Raw genomic sequence first — 10,114 nt, forward strand, 5'->3', positions numbered from 1 at the left:
TAGAGATCCGTTCCCAGCCACCTTGCTCAAAACACAATCATTTTCAAAATTTGACCTTCATATTGATCTGGACTACATACCAGCAGAATGACTGTATCTAACATGGTTGCGATGTTACAGTGGTGACAAAATCTGCAGACAGTGGTGTCTCAAACCTGAGTCTGCAGGACGACACCACCAGCCTGCACAAACACTACACCGCTATCCTGTTTCTTAAATGTTGACAAGCAGTAATAGAATCACTTCAGGCACCTGCATCTCAATTACCTCCTTTGTCTGTTTGATGCATCCATTGTGTGCTACAGCCGGTTGTGTTGGAAAACTCTAGGCTCAGGAAAACATTTTAAAACGGTTCAAACATGTCTAGCCATGATACTGGAAAAAAGTTCCTTTCTTCTATGAATGTTTAGAAGACACTGGTTTTGAAGATGTAGTATATAACCAGATACTTTTACTCTGGTACTAATGAATTAATAATTAAAACTAATGGCTGAAATAAGTAAAACCTCTCAGCAAACAGACAAAAGTAGCTCAATAAGCTAGGAGTGAAAGGTGCTTTAGGACTTGTATAATAGCTACATCTCTAACATGAACATTGTTATTCTCATCTAACTCGGTTGAATTCATATATTAATTTCCCTTTAACAACAAATATAACTCAAGGCTCTTTCCAATCTTGTTTCAATTAAGGATGACATGTTCAGACAAGATGCTGAGGCGCAACAGCAGCAAAAGGGGAAGAATAAGAAAAAGAAACACACCCGCACATTTCCCCCTAAAATGGCTGCTCCTGTATTCCTCGCAGGGAAACATTATTCCTAATAAAACTCTTTAATAAATACTTCAGGTCCTTGGAGAGTTCCTTGAACCTGAAAGGAAACACTGTCTATACCCAGGAGCAAAGAAGGCCATTACAGCTTGTACTGGAAGATTTAATAGGTGTCATAATTTATCATGTAAACCCGAAAAGTGTTTCTTAATTAAGTGCGAGCGTTAATGAATTTTTTAATTTGATCCCTGTAAGTACTTTGCCATGCTAATTGCAATATTCCACACATTAGTTATCGGCGATTGCCCTTGGCTATTTGCTGTCGCGAGGAAGGGAGCCCCTTTTCCCCTCAGCTTAAGTTCATTAAGTGAGAAATGAGTCTGAGCCTCGGGCCCAAAGTACAGAGGCAGTGTTGAGACTGTATTCGTGTATTTTGGGTTTTACATTCTGGTCGAAAAACAGAAAATGTGTCAATGTTATCTGATTCTTTTCAATCTGATTGACCTGACAGTGATTGGATTTTACGCATGTAAATGTGTTTTGCACTGATAAAGCTCAAACAGTGGGACTTCTTGTAGTAGTTTAAGCATCTGTGAGCTCCTAACAGCACATCGCTGTACCTCAGACTGAAATTGTACATGAGAGTAATCACTGAGTGAGCTATTTAAAATGACTAATGCGATCCGGGCTCAGTCTTGATGACTGCCTTTGTATCCAAAGTCTCGCTATCACTGGTGGCAGGCTCATATTGTTCACTGCAATTAATCTGTTTGAGAAACATAATAATGGAGTTGCCAACTGCTGCCCGCGCTGGTATTTTATTAATCAACTGCAATTAGGCAGTGCCACTATGTCCTTAGGATGACTTTTCATTCACTTGCAAGGGAAAACTGTGCACCACCACAACAGTGCACTGTGAAAAATATAGTTTGGTGCTGCAGAGATCACAGATGGGCTCAGACAGACATAAAGTAGCAACAATGTGGGGAAATTATCATCAGCCACAATCCAAATGCTGGTGCATTTTGGCTGTGGTTTTGTCTGTTGTTTGTCTACTTTATTAGTGGCATATAACAGACACCATTTTGAGGCTGACTTAGGATCTGAAGCTCCAGCTGGCTGCTGAATTTTATAAAGTAGCAGCGCTACTGTCACCTGCAGAGGAAACAGCTTCAAATCCCACACTGCGGTTCAGCAATTCCCAACAGCTTATAAACATGGACAGATAATAAAATGACACCTGGAAGGCCTCCCCGCCATGTTTGGTTGTCAAGTTACGTGATCTTTCGAGCTCCATTGTATTTCACTCACAGATCAGTCTAGTAACCTGCGGCGGGGAAAATTTGAAGAAGTTTGCCCAAGCGACCGAACCAATCAACGTTGGTTTTGCGGCGGCTTGAAGTGTGACGCAACGAGAAGCGACTGTTCAGTGTAAACAACATGGCGGGTTCCATGCAGCTATCGAGCCATCACTTTTTTTCTCTTGGATCCTTCTGTTAGAATATGGACCGGGCACCTGTAATTGTGCCTTTTATCCGTAAATCCATGTTACACAAACAGCAAATATCTTGCTTGATTACTTTGGCTCAACGCTCTGTTAGTACGTCATACGCTTCATTGATCTGATTGGTTGATTTGGCTGGTCTATCATCAACATAGGTGGTGATAGACAGATGATTTACGAATCAGCAACCAGTATTTCCGCCTCTTCCAATAAGATCTCCAACAGAGAGTTCCCAGATGGATATGCAGAGCAAATGCAAATTATGCGACTCAATCCATCTAGTGGAGTCAGGTTACAAGTGAACACCCTTATGGGGATGTTTATAGTCGTTTTCACATATGAATCCCGGTAAATGTCAGAAGAATCCGATCCATTCTCTGTGTCAAATGCGTTCACACTTACAGGAAATAGTCGGTTTAATTTAGGTGAGGGTTGGATTACACGAAGGCAATAGAGCCAGTTTAAACTTTGGTCATAAACAACTGCGCCTCTTGCTGTTCCTTGAATTTGTCTGACGATTTCAGTGTGACTGAAATCTTCCCAGCTAGATATTTTCGATGGCGTCAAGTTTTTTGTCTTTGTATTGAGGGGGTGGGGTGGGGGGTGGGGGTTAAAGACCTTGTGACGCCCCATCACCGTAATTCTGCTACATTCGTCGTACAACCTTGCTGGGTAATGTCTAGATGATTTCGGGTTTGTGAGATTATCATTTATTTCAGCACACTGGTAGGCCTATACTGTACGGTGCAAATACTGAACCTACACTTAATACCTAGCTTACCTATACATCCTACATAAAACTCATCCAAATTACATTTGGAGGGAAATTAATTTACAAGGACTGGCACATGTGGTGAAACATCCATTTTTAACATGTGATTAATGTTGTGAATTAAAACAAAATGAACTGCTTAGGTTTATAAATAAGTACATTTAGTGTATAATTGAAGTTACGGACATAAGTCAAGTTAAGGTCAAGTCTTTTTTTTTGGCTCACATAGGTTAAAAATTGTTTAGGTTTTCAGTTACTTAAAAATAAAGTGGTAATGTACAATGAATGTAAACGTTTTTCAAACTAAACATGAATTTAATTGAATTAGTTGATAATATAGGCTGAATCAGACCTTCTGAATGACCACACTTATAATAGTATTCTGCTCAATGCTGCAGTGAGTTTCTCCTCCCTTCACCCCTTGTTGCAGCAAAGTCACGGTTAAGATGGATTTGCTAAGCCCTTTAATTCAGCCAAAGCCAAAGGAACACAAGGCCATTAACACAAATTTTATCCTCAAACCCCACCCTCTTTGTGGCTTGACATTCAAGCATAATGGAGAACTCAGGCAAAGGCAAACGCTTCCCTATAAATGTTTCATAAAGTAATTCCACCCATATGAAGAAACTCAGAAAAAAATCTGTTGACATTATCCCTCCGATGTTGTCGGAGCATCTGCAGAGGAAATGTATTTAATATTCACAGGCCGTCTTACACTCTGACATTAGCCGTGGAAGATAATCCCTCAAAGATTAAATTAAATGTAGGCTGGAGTGTTTAGTGCTGCTATTGTTTTCATTAGTGCAAAAAGGAATTGTACTCGCTGCGTATGATATTAAATCGTTCTGCCGGGCGAGCACTTGACATCCACTCTCCTCCACCCCTCTGATAAAACATAATGTCATTCAGGGTCCGTAATCTCCAAGCAGCAGGTTAGCATTATAGTTTTTAACTACACTTAGCGGTTACTAAATATGCATTTGTGGAATTAAAACAAATCTCCTGTTGAGATAAAAGCAGAAGGTGCACTACACTCCCTGGTTGCTACCAGCCATTTGCTCATCTTCATTTTGTGAGGGTGTGTGTGTGTGTATGTGTGTGTGTGTGTGTGTGTGTGTGTGTGTGTGTGTGTGTGTGTGTGTGTGTGTGTGTGTGTGTGTGTGTGTGTGTGTGTGTGTGTGTGTGTGTGTGTGTGTGTGTGTGTGCGTGTGTATGTGTGTGTGTGTGTGTGTGTGTAACGTCGGATTGTGAGGATGATAATGCAACATTTTACTGTTTATTCAACAAATCAGATGTTCTCTGTTGAAAAGGGCTTTTTGGGGAAATGTCAACAGGTTGCAGGAAAGCAACATCTGCGAATGTTGATTAATTATGGTTTGGCAGATGTTACTAAATGTCTGCGGAGAGAGGGATTTGAGAAAACAGTAGAAAGCCTCGTCCAATCCTGTTATCCACACTGAACAAGTTGGGTTGTAAATGGACGTCAACTACTGCAACTGTGTCATGGAAACGTCCCTTTGATTTCTGTGCAGGGTTTATACTATATGCCATTATTTCATCAAATACGCAGGTTTAAGTTAAACACCACTGTCATTTCAGCAGCAAGTTGCCAGAAGTAGGACAAACCAGAAAAGATGAGAATAGGCCTGTCGCAATAAGCAATAAATCCATGAATCGCATGATAACTTTGCCAGCTGCAATAATTTCCATTTTCCCGTTTTCCTGGTGTCCCTCTATTAAAGAGACTGGATGACAAGAGTTTCACTCCGGTGCATCTGTTTCCACTGACCCCTCTTTTTTCCTCAGCGTAATGAGGAGTTAACCCTTGTCTCGTGTTGTGTCAGTCACTTGTCAGCAGCACGGCCTCTGTGCGTGGAGGAGGACCCCTGGTGTTACCCTGAGTGCAGCAAAAGAGCCCTGTGAGGAGCAGGTTAGAGGACACGCTGGCTGAGATTTGGAGGAATAAAGACAAAGATGGAATTGGTTTCAAAGCCGAACGCCACAGCTGCCGTGTGGGAGCACTTTGGGTTCAAACAGAATGACCGTGGTGAACCACTTCACCTGAGCGAGCCTGTGTGTTGCATTTGTTTTAAAACAGTAGCAGCTAAACGCGCCAATGTGTTAAAATAGACTGAGAGTCCATTTGATTTATTGTTTTTGGTTGTTTTGTTAGAAATAAAAGTTAATTGATCTTTGAAAGGGTGTGCTTATTATGCTTCTCACAATCATTTCTGACTCTGCAAATATATACAGAGATATGTATAGCCTAAAGCTATATATCATACAATGCATGTTTAATGTATGCATTTAAATGTTTAAAGGGTATGATTTCAATCAATATAAGTTGTCAGGAAACATACAATAAAAATGATTTCTGCAAACACAGGATGTGCACATTTTAATAGTCTCGGTAGACAATACAGAATACAGGTATTAACAATGTAAAGAAGGTGAAAGTAGAGTGCAATCCTTTGAGTGCTGTGACAGATGACTCTCTAAACACTTCCCGGGTTTTCATGCTAATTTAAAAAAATCATGAAGGAGAAAATTAGTTTTTGAGTTCTTAACCAAAAGGCTCCCGAAGGAACTTTAAAAAAGCCCCAAAAAAACCCCATCACAAAAGCAAATTTGCACTTTAAAAACAACCTCTGAAGTCATGTCCTTCCCTTCTTCCTTTAAGATGCTCACTAAAGGGCATAATCTGGGGACACAGAGTGTCTTGATTGACATCTGTGAGGATGCTCAAGGTGCTGCACTGCAGACCAGTTTCAAGGTGATGTGAACACTGAGCTTTGATAGTTTGTCTCAAACTGAGTTTAGAACGAGGCAAAGTGATCCCAGCAGGTCAGAGCATGAGAGGCGGACTACAATCATATTCAATAAATTCAAGTTTGTTTTCTGTATATCATACTGCTCTGTTTTAAGGTTTAATCTGAGACAAGAGACAAGCATTCCGTCTGTCCAGGGTTAATATACTTTTCCCGATGCAATAATGAAAATGATATTCATGCTAAAAATCAAACTTATCTACTAAATGTTTTTGGTATTTCCTTATTTTTTGTTTATGGCTATCTTTCTTGTTTCAAGTTCCAGTCATTAATTTGGTACTTTTTTTTTAGCTAGTATCTATCGGTGTCTCTGGACAGGAATAGAAATGCAATTGCATGTTGTCTTGCAGAGTATTAACCTAATTTGCAGCACATCATATGTTATAAGGCTTCTACAGTGACATAATAATAATTCCATGCTTCCGTACCAGTTTTCTTCCATGACACTTGTAGAGCGGTCTTTCTGTTATTTAGCCTATCCTAGCGGATATAAATAGGGTGGACAAAATAATAGAAAGTCAGTATCTCGTGTCAGTATAACACAATATAATTCAACAGTACCACGCCTCAGAAATGGCCATAAAGTTTCAACAAAAATTATGACGATCATTAATGTAGGATTTATTGCAGGAGTTTTGTATTACGTTGTTATGTCACCATAAGAGGTGACTTTCCTTTAAACAGCATTATTAACTTGACCTTGAAAACTGAGGTCAAACTCCTGTGGCCCTTCGCCAAATACAGTACCGTAACATTCTCACACGGAAAACCTTGTATGGGACACTCACACTGGGTTGGTCCAGGCGTGGTACTGGATAGTCCACCGCTGCACCAGGGTCCGCCTCTGCCACCTCAGGATCCCTGACACGGAGGGCTGCCCCCTGTGTGAGCCTGGCGTGGCTGATCAAGCTGTTCCAACAACTGGAAGACATCACAAGTTAAACACTCATTATTTTAATTTGATGCTAATCATGTGTTAATGAGACTAATCCTCACAATGATTCAGGTAATTTGCTTAATGGCTCCAGTCCAGATTACAGCAATCAGTCACGTTTGATAAGACGTCTGTTGTGGGGCAGGGAGGAAAACTCGGTGGAGGAGAGGAGGACAAGGGAACAGGTGAAGGCCAGCAGGCCTCCGAGAGAGTGAAGACATGCTAGTTCACCAACCCTCTCGCCTTCCAGTCGATAATGTTTCTGCCCTGCATGAAGGAGAGAGACTTTTGATATGTCACACTAGGGGTCAGGGAAGCGACATAACAATGGTTTAATCATTTATTGTTTGGAAGCTGATTATTAGTTTCCAAACATGGACATCGCATAGAAAATTAGACGATTCAAACAACTGAGTCAAGCAAGCAAATGTAAAGGGCTGCGGATGGAGCCAAATCAATTAAACATTAGTCTACCAGTTAAAACAAAACACAGAGGAGGCAGCCACCCCTATACATAGTGTACTTTACAGACAGTTCAGACAGAAAAGGGGACCCCACAGTGGAGCACACGCACATGAAGGTCCCTGTATATCTATTTTCTATGTCCATCAACTGCCCCTCATGTCCTTCTGTACACTCAATTCTTATAGAAAAATACGAGAAACAATAGGAGTTTCATCATCATTAACTGTATGATTGACTGTAGTCATACTGTACGTTTAAACTTACACATTTCAATTTGTCGTGGCTATTTGAATTAAGTGTAATATTCTGAAGCTGTATTTATTGTTTAAATGTTGTTTATTGCCATGTCTTATCAGAAATATTGACTGGTAAATTATTCAGTAGTACTTTCACATTTAATATTTTTCCTCTTCGTAACAAAATGTGAAAATTGAACCCATTGAGAAGTTTGTTGTTCTTGCACATATATTGTGGTCATATTTTATATGTATATATTGTGTGTTTTTTTCAGGTCAGTTTCTCACTTGTGAGACGAATAAAGAACTATCTTAGCTTATAACAGTAACAATGGATCACAATGCCTAATTTAACAGGCAAAGTAAAAAGCCAGAATTTCAAAGTGCAAGTTAGCTCATTTTCAAAAGGACAGTGGTAAAGTTAGGGGATTTTTTATTTATGCACAGCTATGATGTTATTATGTGACGCTGGAACGTGTGATAGCCAGCTAGGTAGCTATCACTGAGGTAACGTTAGCTAGTAGCTACCTGGTAGCTACAGGCTGGTCTGGCAATGAACTGAGCTAGCCAAACAAATATTAAGGGTTATCCTGACCTTTCAAGTATAACTAGTTGAATATTTTGCTTAGCTTGCCATAGTATTAGCTCCATAATATACATTTCTTTCGGTCTGTCTTCATTTTTAGTCCAGGTTTCAGACAACGCTGTTTGATTGACAGTTGTCGTGACGTGCAGCTGTCAACAGGTAAGTAGGTAAGTGACTCCCACCTCATAATAATCAATATATATGATTTTATATGACTTTAACGGATAATTCAATGTATTAATTTGGCTCAGTGTCTCATCATGTGGCGTTTGGCTCCAGTTGTTGCTAGGTTACCCAAGTCTCAACCCCCTTTCTGTTTTTCCAGGTGTAGCCAAAACTATTAACACATTTTAGTGTTAGTGGCAAATTTAAATAAAAGTAGCCTATTCATTTTAGGGAGTGTTTGTTCGATTGACAGTTCTCTGTACCAATGACAGTCTATGGCTTTTTTTTATCCTATTTCAGCTGCACATTGCTGCGTTATTCTTTATCCTTTATTTGGATCCCATTTATCTTTCAAAAAGCGCTTGTTTGTCCTTTTTGTGTTCACACAAAAAATATAATGAAAATCAACGTTGATTTATTTAACAATATCAATGGAAAAACAAAAAGCAGAACAAATCAAAAAATAAAATAATCATCAGATCTATTAAAAAAATTATGAATTAAGAAATAATTAGTCCCATAACAATGCTGAGATGAAGGTGAGGTGTAAAGTCATAAAATTGTGTAAAAAACAAAAAGGAGTAATAATAAACCCTCTGCCTCTCAGAATTACAGATGGAGCCCTGGTGGGAAGACACATTGTTGAGCAGATCAGTCCATCCTGAGAGGAGAAATGAAAGAGTGAGCTCTCTTCCCGACTCAGATCAAGCACAGGATGCTACGCCCCTGACAAATGGCTACAGCATAATGACCTGTGAGTGCTAACAAATATAAATCGTTTTCTCTTGCATTTTTACTGTCATCAAAACAAATGCTCATTAGCCTTTTATGAGGGATTGTGTGAATAATAAATAGATCCTAATTACCCCCTATCACAAATGCAAATGTGAGAATTAAAAGCAACGGCCAGTAAAACAATAGAGCTTCCATCCTGGCCTATGTACAGTTACTGAGTTATTGAGCAATTAATGGTTTAAATTAATTTTTGTGTCCAGTTGCTTTACTTTACATTATCATATCCCCTGATTGATCTTTCATGCATCCTGTTCCCACTGAATTATTACCATGTGTGTCTGTTGTAATTATTCTAAAATGCTATTCTTTTTCTAGCAATTCTGCCAAAGATGATTATTAAAGCATTTGCTATTGCTCTGATCTTTGACCCCCTGACGATTAATAAACAAATGTTTTTTTTTCAGTTTTCCAATATATTTAGATCACAAGTTATGTGCCTAAACATATGCATTTAAAAAATATGATTCATGATAGTTGGACTATCCTGCATATCAACCACAGCTATTTGCATATTGTTCAACAAACAAACAAACAAACAAACAAACAGCATTAGACAGCAATGTTATGGAGGAACCTTTGAAACAATGGCACTTAGTAAAACCGCCTTCACCCGTTCACATTTCTACGAAGCGCATTTGTCACCTAAATCAGAGGATAACCTATATTTTACACACTAATCTGAGTTAAAGCATGTCAGATGCCTATACAGGGGCCCCGATCCATTGTTCAGACTGAGGGCTTATCCATGTTTCACATGCTGAGTGACAATGGACTTATGAGTCAGCCCAGTTAGGCCTCTGCAGCTTCTGACCGCACAGTCGCCACATTCTTTTCAATGGCAGTTAAAGCTGCCACATTTGTTAATGCACCCAGACCTTCTGCTGATGCCTCGACCCACTCTGATCGCTGTGTATAGGTTCACTAAGAAACACACACACACACACACACACACACACACACACACACACACACACACACACACACACACACACACACACACACACACACACACATATGTATAATATCTTTGTTGTGTTAACACCACAGAACAGCACTAATG

Source organism: Echiichthys vipera (genome assembly GCF_963691815.1).
Source record: "Echiichthys vipera genome assembly, chromosome: 4".
In the NCBI taxonomy this organism is placed as follows: Eukaryota; Metazoa; Chordata; class Actinopteri; order Perciformes; family Trachinidae; genus Echiichthys; species Echiichthys vipera.